Genomic DNA, 19,438 nt, shown 5'->3' with positions numbered 1-19,438 from the left:
CCCTCAGTCACGACGCAGCGATGCTACTGTGTGTCAGTGTGAGAGAGAGGTTAGGGAGGGAAGGAGGGGTGTTTGTCTGTGTCAGGAATATGAATGTTTGTCTGCATCATATGCTCAATCTTTGGCTGTATTAGTGTGTGGGGAGAGATGCAGGGTCAGAGTGCTGACTCACTGTCCAGGTCGTGATACAGCAAAGACTGCAGTCTTAGTCATTAGACATCTTTTTACTGAAATGAAGTGAGACCGGGGAATTTAGTAAAACCTCTGCAGAGAAACGCACACATGCACAACATAGCTTTAATACTAATGAAATCCCATTAAGATGGCACAATATCAGGAAAACATATGATCTGTGATGCGATATATGAACAAATATTTTAATAAATGGTGCTAATTTCAGTTGAATTATTGAGGCCTGCATTCTTTACCTGTATACATATCGGTCAGTGGTAGAACATGCAGAAAAGCAGAACATCCTCTAAGTGAAATTCAGCTTTTATTAGTGCACCTATTTCAAGTCAAAAGGTCTTTAACGCTATTGATATTTCACGTGTTGATACAACGACGATACTTTTTAAATATATTGTGCAGCGCTACATTTATCTGTGTTTATACATATGTGGAAAGTTCTCCACGTTCTGTCTTGCACTGATTAATAGACGGTGTTTTTTAAGTGTAATAAAGATAAAAACACAAAGACACTTAAAGACTAAATGAGTGAAAGATTAGCAAGACTGAATGCAGAAAAACTGGGTAATAGGATCTGTTTGAAAAAGGAGGCTTAGGTAGGTGCCTTGAAAGCTTTAATTAAAACTGTTTATGTTGTTATGAGTCTCAGAGGAGCACCTAAGAAAAAAAAAAAAAATAACTGCTGTTTGTGTGTATTGTTCTGTCTTCCAAATGTTGCAGATTACATCACTAGTCAAGGATCTGTTTTCCCGTTGGTAATTCAGTCTAGGTTACATATTCAGGTAAATGCTTGTCGATGCTTTGTTTTTAGCTATAGTGAATTTAATCACATTAAACGCATTACTTGTATTTTCTTCCTTAAGTTCAGGTCTAGAGCTAGTTAACAGTTATAGTGCATTGTTATGGCCAAAAAACATTTTAATCATTAGATGTAAATATACTAGAAAGTGTGTTATTTTCCAGTTGCAAAAAAATTTGCAGAATAACAAGCAGTCATTTTGAATATCTTCCCGTCTTCCCTTAATTTTCTGATGTAAGGCTGTTGAAGTCACTGTAGAATATACACTCACCAGCCACTTTATTAGATACACCTGTTCAATCGCTTGTTCACACAACTCAGTGCATTTAGGCATGTAGAGGTGGTCAAGACAACTTGCTGAAGTTCAAACCGAGCATCAGATTGGGGAAGAAAGGAGATTTAAGTGACTTTGAACGTGGCATGGTTGTTGGTGCCAGATGGACTAGTCTTAGTATTTCAGAAACAGCTGATCTACTGGGATTTTCACGCACAACTATCTCTGGGGTTTACAAATAATGGTCTGAAAATGTCTTGTTGACGTGAGAGGTCAGAGGAGAATGGGCAGACTGGTTCGAGATGATAGGAAGGCAACAGTCACTCAAATAAGCACTCTTTCCAATCAAGGAGTCCAGAAGACCATCTCTGAACGCACAACACGTCAAACCTTGAAGAAGATGGGCTACAGCAGCAGAAGACCACACTCCTGTCAGCTAAGAACAGGAAACTGTTGGACAATAGAAGATTGGAAAAACATTGCCTGATCTGACCAGTCTGGATTTCAGCGTCGCAGTCGAATTAGTGACATTAAATTTCTGCTAGTTTGGCTAACGGGTTAATTTGAGTTAATTTTGAAATTAATGGAAATTTACCCTTTTTACGCAAAATCAGCTGTTTACGCGAGATTAACGAGCACACGTTCTATGAATATGTCCAGTTTAATACGTTGGTTTATACTACTCTTGCTGATGAGTCTGGTGATGATGAAAAATGATCGACTGGTTTATTGACTGAGTGACTGAATGAAAGAAGATGTTGCCCCTGGAAAGCACAAAGTATCAGTGACGGTGATGACTTCTCATGTTCACAGCCTCTCATGGGAGCGCTCGCCTCTGCATGTTTTATGAAGGGACTGATTGTATCTATAAGTATGGAGCTTTCGTTTGACAAGCCAATGGCTGTTAGAAAAATTGGTCTAACATTACAGAAGTGTAACTAGATGACACAAAACTTATTCATCAAATCAAGCACATCCTTGGATGCTGATTTGTAGTTGTGGTGTTCAAATGCACTCAAAGCAGCAGAAGGTATATCACTAGGGCTGCCGATACAAAGCACAGAATGGAAAGAAATAACTAATTAATGAAAGTCTCCATCATTTGGCCTACTGATATAACAATTTCAGACCTTTTTTTTTTTTTTCTTCAAATGATGTGCTTTTATTTTTTCTTCCTCTCATTAATCAGGCAATTCAAGCTCAAATGCAAAACCTTTACGTGTAATAGAATATTTGTTAGACAATGCAGTGCAGTATGTCCTCAGATGACTGAGCCTTCCAGTACTGGCACACTACCATTACTTTGATTCCCTTCCTCCTTTGATTGAATCAGGGTGTGGAGTGCAATCAGCCACATCCTTTCTTTAAGTCTGGAAATGATGAACAGTTATTATCTGTAATACTGTTTGACATAAAGACAAAGAACTTGCCAGAATATCAGAATAACAGATATTTGAAAGCTCGTTAGATTCATAACTATAAACATTTAATTATCAAAAAGAGGATTTGAGAATGGTGGGAAATCATGTGAAGATGTAACCTTGGAAAAACTCTTATTGTGTGCGGCTCTCCTTTCAATGTACAGCATTTTTTGTTTGACTAATCCTGCAGCAGAAATATAGAACCAAAGTACACCCATCTTCATTTCCGCTGCAGCCAGGACTTTACCTTCTGTCAACCTGTGTGAGGCCACAGAGGTCACGCTCAGCCACTGTAGTGGTGGATTCTGTTACCTATACCAGCATTAGCCCACACAGCACCCCACACAACAGATGGTCAGGAGGGAGGGGAGAGACGAGGAGAAGAGCATCATCATCTTTTCTTTGATGCTCTCTCGCCCAGAGGTGTTTTTCTGCAGAGTAACTAATCAGAGGTGATACAGCTATGTCAAAGTGGAGTGAGTCTGAGGAGGGTTTTAGCAATCACACATCAGATAACGACCAAAAGGATGTTTTGCAGGCTACACTCTTCCTTTTATGTTGTGTTTCAGATCATTGAGGTTTGTCGCAATTTAAAAATTAAGAATCTCTTTGAGGGAATTGTACAATAGCCTTTATTGATCAAGGACATCCTCATAAACACCTGAGAGATTAAACAAGTTAAATGTCAAGTGTATTTACCAAAAACGCGTCTGTGGTATCTTAAATAAAGGTTCTATACAATATCTGACGCCCTCAACATAAGGTTGTATTCAAATGGATATCTTTTATTCCCATATGCTACAATAGACAAGTATTATGGAGATAATCAGGAAGTGGCTCCTTTAGATATTCTCTTTCTAAAAATCCTTTTTATTTGTTCCAACCGATCTGCATCGGGCCGTGAGCTTGTGAGGCATCGATGTGAAATGAAAACCATCACCTCTCTCCTGTTATTCATTCTCTCCTATGTACGTACTCCTTTTCTTGTGTTTAATCCCTTTGGGAGCTCTGTGTGCTTTACTGTATACATTATATCGCTGTTGGGTTCATTGGGTGCAGTGCAGTGCGGTGCAGTGAAGCAGCCATCTTGGTTCCGTGAGTTCAGTGAGTTCAGTGTTGCTGGAGGATGGCTGGCTGGATCAGGTGGCAGTGCCAGATCTCTGATATCAATCACCAGTCGCTGCTGCTGCCGCCGCCGCCACTGTCTGCTGTATCCCTCTCCTATCCTTTCCTCTCCTCTCCTCTCCTCTCCTCTCCTCCCCTCATTCATGTTTTTTGCTCTGTCTGTCTATGTCCCTGTACTCCTCTTTCTATTTCCCCTATTTCTCAGTCTTACATACATTCATGGGGCAGTAGCTGACAGGCAGACAGTACAGGCTTTGTTATGAATGGCATCCTCTTGCACATCCGGAGGAAGTGTACGCTCCAGTGTGGCTTTACAAACTGTCTCCATTGTCCTAAGAATGAGTCACTCTACACTGCAGAGAATGGCAGTCAGCCAGACAGACTGACAGCACAGCACAGACAGACTCGTCTGCGGAGCCCACAGACAAACAGCAAAGGAAAGACAGGCAGAGAGACAGATAGTTTGTGACAGATACAGCCACCCTGGAACAGAGGCAGACGACTTGAAACTACCAGGTGTGGACACGGGCAGTGCACGTACCTGTTTTTGACAAGAAATCTTAGATAGCAAACATCAAAACTTAATTTAACTCCAAATTGTGCAGTCTCCAGACAGAATAGTACACGTAAATTCAACTTTAGGCTGCAACAAAGAAAAGTGTTTTTCTTTTACGTCAGTTTTATTGATGGCAGTAAGTATCGTCCATATACTGGAGGGCGTGATATATAGAAGTATAAGAACATTGAACAAAACTAAACCGCAGCCAGCAGCTTTTTAGTTATCTGTCTGTCTGTTTATAGAATAACAGAGAGTCAGATTGGAGATTTTTTTTCTCCACCAAACTACATCATAAGTATAATGGTGTTACTTTGAACCAACGTTACATTGTATATGTGTATGGAGTTGTAAACTAAATTGCTTTAGGCATTATAACTCTTTGAACTTGGTTGTTAAGCTCAACAGTGATAGAAGCATTCTTATTAAATCCATGCAAACGGATGGATTAGTGGATGGGTGTGTGAATGGACTAATGTAGAGTGGGGTAGTGTCGGATAAATGAATGAATGGATCAATGAATGGAGTGCTGATCATTGCAGATGGGGAACTTGGATAAATGAAGTTGGGGGGTGAAGGGAGGAGAGATTGAGTAATGGGATTAGTTTGCAGCTCAGGATCATCAAAATGCTGACCTCAAATGTATGATCACAATGTGAATGGATGTAGGCACAGTCACACATGCATACCTTATAGATTATTAGCTGTATTAAATATTGATCGTGTCCTTTATCACCATGTTTGGCTGCTGGTATTGTTTTTGCAGCTTGCATAAATGATAATCAAACACTGATTTGTTGCATGTTTATTAATATACGTCCTCATTTGTCTGTTCTGAATACAGCCTCGTCGAGCATCGTTACAATGAGTCAAACATTTTGGGGGGGGGGGGTAGAGCGTCTATGTATTTCTTTAAATTCTTATTGTTTGATGAACGCCTCAGATTCCTCATCAACCAGTTTCTGTTGACCACTGTTCCAACTGAATTACAAACGTATATTTATGTAGTATTCTGTTGCGATCTGTTGACAGTGGAAGCTCTGTCCCTACTTGACAAAGCCATCTGAGTTAAAGTGGAAACCAGAATCTATGTTTAAATGTACTAACATAAAGTTTAGACCAAAGGGGTGGTGAGTAGTTAACATCTTGAGGTGCTGTGGACTGGTTGGAGTAGGCTTTGGGCTGATTAGAGGAGGCAGGTATGAGTGGGGGTTGGTTTGGCTGATTTAGACCAGCAGATTAGTGCCTAGTGGCTAAAAGCTAGTGTAAGAGTTAGGTGTCAGGAGGGGCAAATGGTGGTAAAATATTGCTGTGTATTTCTATTGTATGCATGGCCAATTCTAAGAAATATCAATCCACTTATTGTTTCCAGAAGCTACTTAAGAATACAGTGTACTTTGTTATTGAGTCTAAAAGAAAAGCTCTGCTTCACAGTTGCTGTTCTCTCTCCTTGATAAATAATGTGACAGAGCAGGGTGATAGTGTGTCTTAGAAACACTTAGTTTAGTCTTAGTTAGTAGCTTGTTGCTTTATTTAAGTGCCTTGAGATGACAATTGTTGTAATTTGGTGCTATATAAATAAAACTGAATTGAATTGAATTAAGTTGACAAGATGATTGCCATTCCAGTAAGAGCAATTTACTGTAATTTACTGTGTTTCTTAGTCCCTGAAAAGATCATTTCCCTTAAAAACAAGTTGCCCAGTTTTGCAAACTTTATAGAGGAGATTTATTCTGTGATGTTCTATTGTCTGTGGTGCAGCTTGTATGATTTATTTTTGTTACCGTGTTAATTTATTGAACTTTCAGATACAAACCGTATCTGTGTTGTAACTGTATTTATTTGGGCAGATGTTGGTGCATAAGATAAGAGTAAATTTGTTGTTGATTTACAGGTACTGGAAAAGTAGTTTCAATCAAGCACTGTAATGGTAGACAGCGGTCCACATCTGTTTGCCAAAAGCAACTGGACAGCTGCAGGAGCTCTGAAACATCCCATCCTTCATGCTCCTCTCCTCTCCCCTCCTCTCTTTACTCTACTTTAACACAAAGCTGTGTAGCTTCATTGATAAAACAGTGCATCAGTTCTCAAGCAGACTCTTTTTTACAGAACTTTATATGGAGACCATGAAGGCCACACCTGTTAAGTTACTGTCGGTGCTTTTTCAAAAATTGTATTTATTATTTATTTATGTCTAACACAGGCTGTTGGCAGAACTCCTTTTTGGGGCCTCCCTTTTCAGCTTGATCTATATCCCAATCTTAAGATAAACACACTAAATGTCTTTCCCGATTTTAGGATACTTAAGATTAAACTTCAGACACTTTTTTTTTTTTAACCCAAAAGAATTGAGTCTTTTCCCCAACTGTGAGATTACCCTCGAAATCCAAATTATTTCCACGTTCCTTACCTTGGAAATGTAAAGGTCCAATACACTTGAAATTGAAAAGCCAGACGTTACCATTAGTGAAAACACAGAACATTAACATAATGCCTTAAATTGGTTCATAAAAATGTTATATAAAGTGCATAGCTCAGTGGTTTTTATGGCTTTTCTGTTCATAGAATGTAGGATCGTTGTAATGCATTGTTTGTGCTCCTTCTCAAAAATGAAAAAAGATGGTTTGTGATTAGAGAATTTGGATTTGTGTTTATGATATTTAGCAAGTAAAACAAGCAGGTTGATGATGTAATATTTGTATCTCCCCGTTAGACATGTTTTCAGCTCTCCAGTTTGTGCATCTTTGCGCTGCGTGGCGTTTCAGGACCCTGCATCAACTTGTTGGAGAGAGTTACAGTTGTAGATGGCACTGGCTCAAGAATTCTGTTGTTTTTCCCTCATTTTCATAAAAGGCCCACAAGCACTTGTCCGTGCAACTCACATGTGTGTGTAACAAGAGTGCTTGATGCTCTTCATTCTCACATAGACTTTAGTGAAACCAATATTTGTGTGATGGTTTTATGCAGTGAAAACCTCACACATCCCCTGTGATCAGTCGTTCAAAACCGCTGTTCTAGATTCACTTCAGACATATAAGACGTGTAGTCATTACTTTGAAAGAGGATCAAAGCTTTACAGCTGAAATGCAGACAAGTTTTTGTCATTGAGCCTGCCAAAATAATGTGCCGGCCGATCAGACTTGATGATGTAAAGCCGGCGTTTTAAAACTGATTCCACTCAGGTGAAAGGCTGAAATGGGAAAATCATAGCTAAGATGTTTACAATGATGGTGAGTTATTGGTGAGTATTACTTATTAAAAATGTGCTGCACTGAAATGGCTCGTGTTATTTCTAACAGGGCTTTTAGTTTTGTTCATGTTAAGTGATCCGTGAATGTGCAGGAGCATGGGCCTCGCAGCCATTTGCAACTGGCCTGCTCATAGAATATAGCGTAACGCCATCCTCTCATGTTGTCGTAGTGTCAGACTTGTTCCCCCTGAGGTGGAAGTAGTTTCTGGACCAGTTCTGCTTACATTGTAGCTCCAGGAGCACAGAGGAAAAACATGCTGCTCACAATGGCAAAAGGTTTAATCGACTTGTTTTAGCTGGTGTAGATGTGGTAAAAGTAGTGCATTTAAATGGTTTTAAACTGTTTGGTTGAGTGGGAAACAAGAACATACAGTATCAGTAACACATGTATTAAACAAAATTATGACTAAGTATTTAATTTGAATGTATTTGAAATAGACATCTGTCTCTAGCCAAATGGCAGCTGGGATAGACTCAAGCCCCCCTGTGACCCTAAGCTGGATAAAATGGATATAGAAGGTGGATATTGAAGTATTAGTATATACAATCAATGTTGTTATCCCAATTCAAGTATTAAGACACACTTTGGGCAGCAGTCTGACACACATGTTATAATATTGGTTTGAGTTGGTTTTAGTGATCTACAGATAAGATCAATGTTGCAAAGCCTCCTTTTTTTCCGCTGACCCAACAAAACATAAAGCCCCGATCATAGACGATGAATGGTTATCAGGGTTCTTTGTTATACCATTTTTTACGGTCTGCACCTCCCTTAAAGAGGGTGATTGATAGATATTTTTCTGCAAAAATGGACTGATTGCATTCCACCTATCTTAGTCAAGAGGAAAAAGGTTATAGTGTCATAGTGAACATTACAACAAAAAGCTGCAAAGACAAGAAGCAAGAGAATGTTTGTGGAAACTTCCTGTAACGTGACAACATCCACATCCTATCGTTTTTGGCTAAGTAAAAGTGAAATTAATTTTAATAAATGAACATTATGTGTGAGAACCAGGAAAAGACAACTTGTCTGATATCTGTTATATCAGCATTGTTAAACAGACTAAGGAGCTAAGCGGGACAATGCACAAAACCACATGTGTAGAGGCATTTTCTGCATCACCAGCTGAATATATATGCAGGTTCCCGTGGTAACATGACAGTTGTACAGTTTGTGCTACTGCACCTGCATGGCTTTATTCTGCATTACTAACATATAACTCTACAGGTTTGCATATATCTTTCCTTCTGGTGAGAATATATATATATATAAATATATATATATATAAATATATATATATATATATATATATATTTACCTCAGGAGCAGGTTAGGTGTGCAGCATTACGGTGATCTAGCCAGATTAAAAGAGAACCATCTTTTTGACTTTTAAAACTCTGACTTTATTGCTCAGTGACCAACTGTCTTCACTCTGCAGCACATAAGCTCTGGACATTTTGTTCCCATTGCAAAACAAATGGCTAGTCTGGATCATCTTCAGTAGGCTTGGTTTGCTCCTCTTTTGCCTGCCTTAATAGTTGAGCTGCATGTAGCTGTCACAGTGGTGGGGTTAAAGGGACAGTCATTCTATTTATATCTTCCCACCTGTAATCTGTCCCTGACAGGATTAACTAAGCAACTAGCTTCAGCCTGCTTTGCCATATAGACACACTGAAAAAGTAAGTCATGAATGAATACGCAGGTTAACAAAGATGGACAGTGAAAACGGTGTGTACAGTGGATGCAATGTGATTAATTACTGAAAATGTGGCACTATGTAAAGTAATATATTGCTTTTTTTCCTTTTCATACACATGTGCTTGCAAGCATGTTTTTACTTCTCTTTAGTATTTGTAACAGAACTTTGTTCAGCTCGCCAGACAAAAACAGAGAGGAAGATGAGACCAAGCAGTGACAGAATTTTTCATTCTCTTAGCCTCCTCCGTGTCTTGCTGCCAAGCTCCAGTCATTAATTAGCTGTTCATGGTAAAATTCCCCATTTCCAATCTGACAGTAGTGTAGAGCAGTGGACGGCAGTGGTAATCATGTCAGCGAAGCTTGGCTCAATGTTCTGAGGGGGCTAAATGGCCCCCATATGGTCCACTGGCTTAGGCCCGCTCCTCACCATGCTCTCATTAAACTAGTGTTTAATATACCAAGGTAAAGAGGAGCACACACACAACTACACACACTCAAATGTATACACTCAGCTGTAAGAAAGAAATCAAAGCATCTGACTGGGGATTGGGCACAAAAGGATGGGGGGACAAAGAGGTGGTGTTTGTTTCAGTGTTTGCGTGCTCATGTGGCGTGTGTGTCTGTTTTGAGAGGCTGATGCTGTACAATTGGTGACTTGCCATCTGTCATCGAGCAAAGAATTCCATCTTTGTGTGTGTGTGTATGTGTGTGTGTTCAAGAGGAAAGATGAGATGAAATAAAAAGGAACAAACAGTGAGTGAGGTGCAGATGTCTCACAGCATAGCGGCTGGAGCAGGAGATTCAACAGCAGACTGCTGTATGAGAGGAGGTGGAGGGGGACAACAGAGAAGAAAAGAGGATGAACATCTGCCATATTCAGATATTGCTCCGTGATTTGAGTGTTTCCACACAATATCACAATATCTTGAGTTTAAAAAGACCTGGGAAATGACCTTTCCATTATGTTACAGGCACATTCACATTAACAATTATGTGGAATTTCCGAGTGTTTTTTTTTTTTGGAACTTCATGACATGGTTTGAAGAATATTTTTAGATTTTTTAAGGTTCCAAAGTACTTTTTTTTTTTAGTTCTTCTGTATATTTTTAATATCAAATAAAAGCAATTCAAAATCTAAATTCCTTTTTAAGCTGCATGCTGTGGTCACAGCTTTACCTGGAAATGCTACTGAAGCTAATTAGAAAAGATCTGTTAATTAAAGAACAATAGAATTAGCATTTTTAAATACTATTAGGTTCATGTTATAAGTTACTATTTTTCCCCCACTGATAACATGGACATGGTCTTTTTTTTTTTTAGATTTAGAGCCTTAAGTGCCTGATGTCAGGCAGCTGGGGTTGGCATGTTGTCGAAAACAGCCTTTTAGACAGGCAGACGTTATGACATGTAGAACACCGGCTCTCAGGGAAGGCGAGATAACCGTTTCCCTGAGATGAACTGACATATAGAGCTGTCTGTCACCTCAGAGTGTGACAGACGGGCAAGCAGTCACATTGCAATCACACTTGGATTAGTTTTTTAAACTCCAGAGTAGTTTATGAAGTTTCACCGCAAAGCTAGCGTCTTGTAAACAAGTCACCTGGCTGAACCTACACCCCTGTTAGTGGATAATGTTTTAGTGAACCCTCTTTGTTAGACTTCATGGGTTTTTAGCAGCAGATGAGTGTAGCTGTAGCGGAGTCACGTTCGTGATAGACAATGAAGCATGAATAATTGTGAAGGAGCTGGTTGTGGATGCACTTTTGCTTAATTTTTTTAATTGTGCTTTACAGGCTTGATTGACGTACACCCTATTAAATCTTAAATCCCAAAACTGAAACAAAACTATGTGATGTACCTGTTTCCGCCACTAACAAACCTTTGGGAACTACTTGAAATGAAGGAAAGACAAAAGGGTCATCTTTGTGATTGCTTGTTGATATCGCTCTCACCTGTCTGTCGAAACAAAAAGTAAAGACAAACTCTGAGGAAGCCCCTCTGAATTTGCCCTGAGTGCACCCTGATGGACAGATGGGCTAACACTGAGGCAGGTGGAGAGACGGATAGGTAGCCAAGAGAGGAGAACCGAGAGCAGCATTTAGCGAGGTGGAGGGCCCTTACTGTCGGCCCTTCAGTGGAACACATGAATGGAACCTTTGAATGAGGCGCGGCTGGGCTGGTGTGTGTGTGTTGGGGTGGGGGCGATGCTCTTGACAATACTTGGGGTATAGTACTTGATTGTTTACTCTTGCCTGCTGGACAGAGCCATTGTGTACATGCATGTGTGTGTGCGCGCTCTTTGCAAGCGCGTGCGTGTGTGTACGTTTACAGACGGACGGGGAGACGTACAGCACAGTGCTCCTCTGTTGCTCTTGGGAAGTACGAATACTTCACAAAAGAGCAGGGGGGGGGGTCATATGTTGTCCACACAAACACACGCATGCACTCGTAAGACCAGCTGCCGCCCACAGCCCCAGCCCAGCGTTTCTGAATTAATAATACACAGGCACTCTGGAATAATGGTGACACACACACACACCCATGCACAAAGCTTTGCACCTGTTCACCACTGCTCAACTGGACAGGGTTGGGCTCCACCATCACCACACACACACACACATGTGCACACACCCTGTGTTGTCTGTCTGTTGTAGGCAATAGTTAGACAGCTGTGTCTGTCTCCTGACCTTCCCCTTCGTCTTCTGATGACAGCTCTTCTCATTGACTGATTGGTCCAGCTGCGCCACTCTGTTTCTCTGATTGGATGGTTTCACATCCAATGAGGCAAAGAACCTGAATGCGTTCAATTATTTAAAGTGTTGTATGAATTTAAGAAATAATGAAAAGAAACAGTCAGGTTTAGCGTCACTGATATTCACATGTAAACGGCACCTTTCCGATACATCCATCAACTGAAAATACATGACAGTTATTATTTACAGTTAAACTAAAATACTCTTCTTTAAGGGGCCGTAGCCAAAAAAAAAAAAAAAAAGCAGATGGCCTTGCTTGGAAGTGATTATACCTCAACAGGTTTCTCTCAATTACAGAAATGATGTTCTGGATTTAAATTTTAACCAATGTTTCGGTTTACAAATTTACATACAGCATTTTTTAAATAGACTGTTTAATGTAGATGTCAGTGATATAATATTAAACAATGAAAAAAACACACTCAATGCCTTCCAAAAGAGAGAACAGAGAGAGGCAAGATACCAGAAGTCGGTGGAATTTGATTAGCCAGCTCATTGGCTGTGTGTGCCTTTCCTAATCACATTGGTCCTCTGTATTCTGAACACAAGCAGCATGGCATTCTTAATGTTATCATATGTTAAAATGCAAGGCCTTTTTGTTCTGGCTAGCTCAGATTGTATTTTTACCTACGTGACATTCAAGAAGACATCCACACAGATCAGTCTTTGTGTTTTCAATGCCATGTTATGCCTTGGTAGCGGTGTGTGGGAGGTTTGATGGATATTCGTGTGTAAGGGAAATGGACCATCTGACTGAGCTGTGTTTAATGTTCTTGATGAGATTAACTATAGATGTAAACCTGAGTTTGCCTGCCTGGTAATGTTGGATAAGCCTTCAGTGCAATGGCAACGTTGTGGGTATAAATCTTTGAACTATAGCTTTTCTATACATGTGTGTATTATTTTTCTCTTTGTTCACACAAATGGCATGTTTTTGTGTTTTTGTGGCCGAAAAACAGAAGCCATCACTCGGTAGTGTGTCTGTGTGAAGGATAGAGCTTGTTCTGAATGCGGCTTCATGTACTGTACACAAGGTCATACTGGGCCCAGGTGTGACTTCTGCCTCTAATGGTCGTTCTTCACAGGACAGACTGCTGCAAACAGAAGAGCACAGAGAAGATATTCAGGAAGCGGGGCAGAGGGGTTAACAAAAATTCCTTTGTATTACATCATTAAAACTCTTTGCACTTGTAACATTTCAATAGCCTCTTTGGATAGATACTTTTCTTTGATGTCACATGGCTGTTTATCATAGAAAGAGAGGATTTGATGTTTTAGTCTCCCAGCATGTATGTGTCTGAATGTATTGGTATTAAATAGCAAATATTGTATACCTGAAAGATACTTTGAAAGTACAGTAGAGCAGCTTTAAATTCCACATTTCGACTTAAATTTCCATAGTGAGAGAACAGTACAATTTCAGAATCCACAATAGGTGGTGTAGTATTTTTCCATCCCTCCATTTTCTATGGTAATACCACAAAAAGTCCCAATTTGGAAATAAATTGAGGTTAATCTCATTTTATATGACAAAAAGTGAAGAAAAATGTATGATCATACTTGTTGTCATGATATAGAGTTGGTTAAGAAAAGATTTAGCATAATGAAGTGCAATGATAAGATTCAAGTTGCCTTGACTAGGTGACCTTCACCCACCCACTGTTTAGGTGGGTAACCAAAGCCTCCTGTCTAGCACAGGTGGTGTTGAGCAGCAGCCCTCCAGCTAAGATGCTAATATACTAACACTGCAGTAATCCTATGGTACTTTAGGAAGCAACAGACCCTGGCTTGTCATAAACATATAAATACACACACACACACACACACACACACACACACACACACACACACGCAAACACCAGTGCTGTGAGGGGGGATTAGGGTGAGAGGCGTCTTGGCCGCAGCATGTCTGTCCATCACTCTTCGGCTCTGTGTCAGCGTTGCAGCATAGCCAGCATGCTCCAGGGAGCCACCACCATCTACTGGATTATATAGGTACTGCAATTTAGGAGCGCATGTAGATATGAAGAGAGAGAAGTAAGACTTCTGGATACAGGAGAATCAAAGAGAAACCAGGGAGACGAGAGGTGAATGAAAAGGGAGAAAGAAAAGAGTGTTAACAGGAAATTTCAGTCTGCAAATACAATGTTGTGATTATACTGTATGTAGCCTGTGTGTTCTTTCGAGTGCATGCTTGAGTGTCTTCTTCTATACCAGCTGGGGGAGCAGAGGGGCACCAGGGCACTGTGTGTGTGTGTGTGTGTGTGTGTGTGATTGTGTACAGGACAGCACAGGCTACCAGGAGGCTCTAGCTGTGTGCAGCTGGCTGGGTGAAACCTCCTAGTGGTCCCAGTGGATGGCCATACTCCCATGGGTTTCCACTCAATCTGGCTGCTCTGTGGCTGCCCTGCCCTGCCCTGCCCTGCCCCATCTCTGTGTCACCATCGTGGCCATAGCAGCTTACACTGAGGCCCTTTACTCACTAATGTTCCCATTCTTGTTACTCTCAAGTTCAGCCATCATTTTCTAACCTTCAGTTCTAACTTCTTCTTCATCTCTACACTGCTGTGGACTTCATGAAGTGTATTTCCACTGAACCTTTAAACCCAGCTGCAGCTCCAGCTTCAAACCGAATTTATTTCTTTGATTCCTCAAATATTACCCCCTCCCACCTCCATACAGTCCTTGGTTCTTGTCTTGTTATGCAAGTGCAATAATCGCATCAAGGCTTTTAGATTTTTTTTTATCATGTAACTCCACTTGTACACTGTCGGTGATGGTGTATTTAAAGCATTTATGCACACGCACATGAGCACCAGTCCAGCCCCAGAGTGATAATGAGACTAATGCACTGTAAGTGGATTGGCTTTGAAGAGCCTGGATTCGCCTTAAGATGTCTGAGCAGACTGGAGTTAGAACTGCTGGGGTCGGGGTCACGCACACAGCCGTATTCTTGTAAACACACGCACACCCACTAACGAGAGGACTGTGTTTCAAACAGTCCGCATGTGTTTTCTTTTCGGACTGTGTTTTCTTTGTTCTTTGTATTGTTTCTGACCACTTAAAACGGTGGAAAATGTCTTGTCCAGCCTTGCGCAACATAAACTTTTGCCGACTTCTAGCCATCGTAGTAAGACTATCAGACAGATGTCTTCTTCTCCAAGCATCTTACCTCAGCTCCTCCCGTTCTTAACCCCTACTGCCCTCTGTGCTGCTTACAGTTACCTTCCCCTTTCCCTTACTTCTTTAACCCATTCATTTACTGCCCAATGTGTAACTAATCTGTCCCTCTCTCACTTCCACCGCATTTCTTATGTTTTTACTTAACTATTGGACTATATAACTATAACTATATAACTATTGTCAATACTCAGACACTCAAACACGTGAAGCCCCTCTGCTCACTGTTGTGTCTGGAGTTGTCTTTAACTTTGACTGTAAGGAGATCAGCCACTTAATCATTTCAGCTAAAACCCACCTTTTGGTTTGACTTCATTCTGTTGTTGTTACATGGTGCAACCTGTACACTCTGTGCACTTGCATTACCTTAAACCACCTAATACTGTTGCCTTAATACCTTAATACAGTCGCTGTTTTACTTTAAGTAAACCGTACAGTACAGCTCTGAACACAGATGTTTGACTATCTCTTTAAGTGTACAGTATCTATGTGTGTTGTTATGTGAAAGATGTGAATATGTATGTTATTCATCTCCATCCTCAGCCCCTTCTCTACCTACGTCTCCACACCACCACCGAGCCAGCTTCTAGGGTGCCAGTCACACAGCCCCATCTCTGCATCATCTGCATATCAGCTCCAGCCTGGTCCAAAACATTAGATTAAATCCCTATTTGGGTTGATTAAAGATGGCTGGTGAACTCACACAGTTATAGTTATTTCTTTGATGTCCATCATGGCTTTTCCTGTGATTGCCTGTCTTGTTTTCTGCTAAAGCACGTTAAATCTGATTTCCTGAAGGAGTGAGTGCGAGGCAGAGACATGTGGAGAGACTGGATAGTTTGTGCAAGTTCTCTGTCTCATTTCTGTTTGCTGGCTAAAGTTCAGCCTTGCCATTTGTACCTGTTTCCTATTCATCCTATTCCTATTCTCCTTTTCATTCTCTCCCTTTTCCTTCTCTGTCCTGAAGTGAATAGTTAATTAGTCTGCTAATTGAGTGACAGTTAGCGAGTGTATTGTTTTAATTGTCCAATCAGAAAGCTTGGAACAGACACAGTCACAGCTGATTCATCTCTGCCTCTTACTGCTAAATCCACAAGCTGCAACTGGAGGATGTGCCAGTAAGATTTAATTCTCCTAGAAATTCCTAAATTACTTCTAAGAAGTCTGGCTCGGTTACATTTTAGTGGTAAGTTTGTGCCACACGCAAAAAAGTGAGTGAAAAGCCTTAAAAGGCAGATGCTTGATGAGAGTTCAATTGTTAATTTTTTTAAAATGATAAGATAAGATCAGATGCATCATGGCGGTTGGTATCTAACATATAGCAACCTCACGATGACAAGATTAGATGTTATATGTCTGAAAGGGAGTACGTAGTAGTTTCGCACTTACTGAGACCTACCTTATCTCAAACAGAGTAAAAAACTTTATACAGACAACGTGTACGTTCTCATACCCAGATGTGCACATGCTGTTCTGCAATGACAATAATAATAATAATAAGGATATCAAGATGACCAGGATGAGACACACAAGAAGACACACTTGGTTACTGAGCCAATTCCTCCCCCACGTGCACTTTAATTAGTTGGTTTTAAATAGTCGTGTGAACTTATGATGCCCCTTAACTGTAAATGCTGTTATCTTGTAGGTCCTTACAGACTATAAGTGATTTACTGAAACACGTAGTGTAGATGTTTTTAGTCTTACAGCTGAAATACACTTATTTAATATATTTATTCATTTGAAACACTTCAAAATTATTTATCTCATTCGCCCAAAAAATCTTCTGCTCCTTAGATCCTTCAGATCACCCACGATCTCTCTTGTTTTACTGATGTCCTGTTGTTATAACAAGAAACAAGAGGCTCCTGTTGTCTTAAGCACTGTATAGTGTAGTATTTACTAATTGGCCTAAAGGGAAAAGTGAAGTTGTGCAGAAAACTAAATGAAACTGAAGTCAGGAGTTTGAGAGAGATGGTGTGGGAAGGAGACCGGCTGTTCTGTTTTCTCCAGCAGTCCAAACTAGAGACATGTGGCTCCCCAGACAAGCTGTCCAGAGTGGGAGAGCTCGCTGGACTCATTACAGGCAGGGCCAAGACGGGATAGCTTGACAGAACACCATTGGATCATACGGAGAACTGGAACGCTCGGAACAGAATTGTTTTAGTCTGTGTGTGCGTGTGTGTGTGTGTGTGTGTGTGTGTGTGTGTGTGGGCGCGCACGCGCATGACTGTGTTTGTTTGGAACAGCGTATGTGGACAACTGTCCATCTCCTCTCTCCGTCTGTGCCACCCCTGGCTGCCCCCTCCCCCTCCCCCCAGTGGACACACAGAAGCGCTCACACACACACACACACACATTGCATAGGCCTGGCCAGAAGGATCGCTTAAATGTTTTCAGTTGTACTGGACAGCTGAGGGATGAAGTGGCCAACCCCAGGCTTTCATTGGTTGGACACCTCATCTAGAAACTGACTCATAGAAATGACTGGACTTGGACCAGCAAGCCAGTCATCACGGCCAGTTTATAATAGTTTTATCAGTTTAACTTTTTCCTCATCCTCTTCCACTTTGACAGTCAATCCATCTCTTTCTTCAGTCCAGTTTGAAATTAGCTGAACTTTTCCAGATGATCACTTTTATCGGTAGTTTTTGAGTTTACATCGGGAAGGCGTTTACCTTTCAACTGTTTGTTTTAAGAGGTCATTTGATTTATAACTTTTGTGTGACATTAGCCTACAGGAGCTAAACACGCTTAAAGTAATACCTGAACAATACTTAGATACATACTTAAGATTACTCAGCATGATACAGCCTGTATGATATTGTGTTTATGACCTGTTGATTGTAGGTTTTGAAGACTTTTAAGTCACAATATGGCGATAATTTCAAGACATTTAGAGACATTTATTTAAAAAAAGAAACACAAAGCACAACAACATCCTGAGTTATGAACCCTATTTTCTATGTATCATGTCTGTCTAAACCAAATTATTTTCCACTGTTTGACTAGAATCAGCGAGATATTGTTAAAAAACCTCTTCCCCATCTTCTCTGTTTTGTCGTGCTGTTTTTTAAAAGTATTTTTTCTCCACTCCTCCTTATGCCTCTCTTCACCCCTCCCATTCAGCCCTCTCACAGCACTCTGTTTATCAGTAGCAAGTGATCCAAAGAATATGCTTTGTTTCTGAAAGAACAGGAGAAGGAAATGGCAAAGCAAGAGAGAGTGGGTGGATTTGCGAAAAAGAGAAAAATAGAGACTGATGGAGGAGAGGAGAGGTGTGATTTTTGGTAGTCCTGATGATGCACTGGCACCAGCTAGCATTTTTGCGTGTCTCTCTGTCCCCACGTGGTGGTTCAGATCAGTCGCAACCTCTCTGCCGAACACACACACACGTACTCATACACGCCTCCAACACCACCACCAGCACCCAGAGGTACCGGCAGGGCCCGCAGTCACATGGTTCCTTCAGCGGAGCAGGTGTTTTTCTGCAATGTGTTAACGAGCGCGGCCTGCTGTCATTTCTGCTTTAAATGGATGTCACAAATAGAACGCACACACATAATAAACACTCTTGCAGTGAATTAGCCGAACAAGGTGATGAGAGCCATTACTCAGGTCTGTGCGTATGTGTGTGCTATTAGTGTTTGTGCACACGAATGCATATAATAGGTGTTTAAAAGTGTGTGTGTTTGTGTGCATGTCAAGGAATCGCAGGTTAATTAAAACTGGTCGCGAAATGGAGCACGTTTGTGTTTTTCTGTGGTTTTTATTACTGTTGGAATAAAAAATGAAAAAGTGAAATGTTTACACAGCTTTGGAAAGTTTCTTTCATTAAAGTTGTGTGTCTCTGTATAACTTGAGCTGTGTACTCTGCGGGTTGGTGTGTGTGTGCGCACAGTATCACCACCGTATTTGTACTCACTGCACTCAAACAACTATGTGAGAATCCACACATGTGTGCACTTTAATCCATGTGTGTATCCATGCTGTTTCCAGTAAGCGTTATCCTCTTGTGTGGCGTGGAAATGTTTGACACTCGTGTAATCCTGCAGCAGGTCATCCAATAAAGCTGTGGTTCCACTTTTAGTGCAACTCTGTGTCAGCCAGAGTAATACTCTCCACGGCAGATGTTAATTTTTGTTGCTGACATCTAAGAAGAGTAGTTCTCTATGTTTAATCATATTTTATC

At 40.7% G+C, this 19,438-nt stretch overlaps 1 protein-coding gene across 2 annotated transcripts in view; it reads left to right on the top strand.

Annotated features, from left to right (window-relative positions):
* The window catches only part of akt3a (v-akt murine thymoma viral oncogene homolog 3a), a 49,754-nt gene that overhangs the window by 6,383 nt on the left and 23,933 nt on the right, over positions 1–19,438 (top strand). The window lies entirely within an intron of this gene.

Source organism: Leuresthes tenuis, unplaced genomic scaffold (genome assembly GCF_036924035.1).
Source record: "Leuresthes tenuis unplaced genomic scaffold, fLeuTen1.0.hap1 SCAF_8, whole genome shotgun sequence".
NCBI classification, from domain to species: domain Eukaryota; kingdom Metazoa; phylum Chordata; class Actinopteri; order Atheriniformes; family Atherinopsidae; genus Leuresthes; species Leuresthes tenuis.
This window is presented reverse-complemented; position numbering and strand designations above follow the sequence as displayed.